At 42.6% G+C, this 359-nt stretch overlaps 1 pseudogene; it reads right to left on the reverse strand.

Moving 5' to 3' along the window:
• The window catches only part of LOC104991765, a 1,529-nt pseudogene that overhangs the window by 975 nt on the left and 195 nt on the right, over positions 1–359 (reverse strand).

A 359-nucleotide genomic window follows, 5' to 3' on the forward strand; every position in this document is an offset into this window, starting at 1 on the left:
TGATTAAGTTAAAATGAGGTCAAGTGGGCTCTAATCCACTCTGATTGATATCCTTTTAAGAAGGGCAAGATTAGGACAGCAATAACACAGAAAGACCAGGTGAAGACACAATGAGTAGGTGGCCATTTGCAAGCCAAGGAGAGAGGCCTCAGGAGAAACTAACCAAGCCAGCACTTAGATTTGGGGCTTTTAGCTTCTGGAACTGTGAGAAAATACATTTCTGATGTGTCAGCCACTCATCAGTGATATTCTGTTATGGCAGTCTAAGAAGCCATTACTTCATGGGAAATAGATGGGGAAACAGTGGAAACAGTGTTAGACTTTATTTTGGGGGGCTCCAAAATCACTGCAGATGGTGA

The sequence above is a fragment of the Bison bison genome, unplaced genomic scaffold (assembly GCF_000754665.1).
Source record: "Bison bison bison isolate TAMUID 2011002044 unplaced genomic scaffold, Bison_UMD1.0 scf7180017864200, whole genome shotgun sequence".
Lineage (NCBI taxonomy): Eukaryota > Metazoa > Chordata > Mammalia > Artiodactyla > Bovidae > Bison > Bison bison.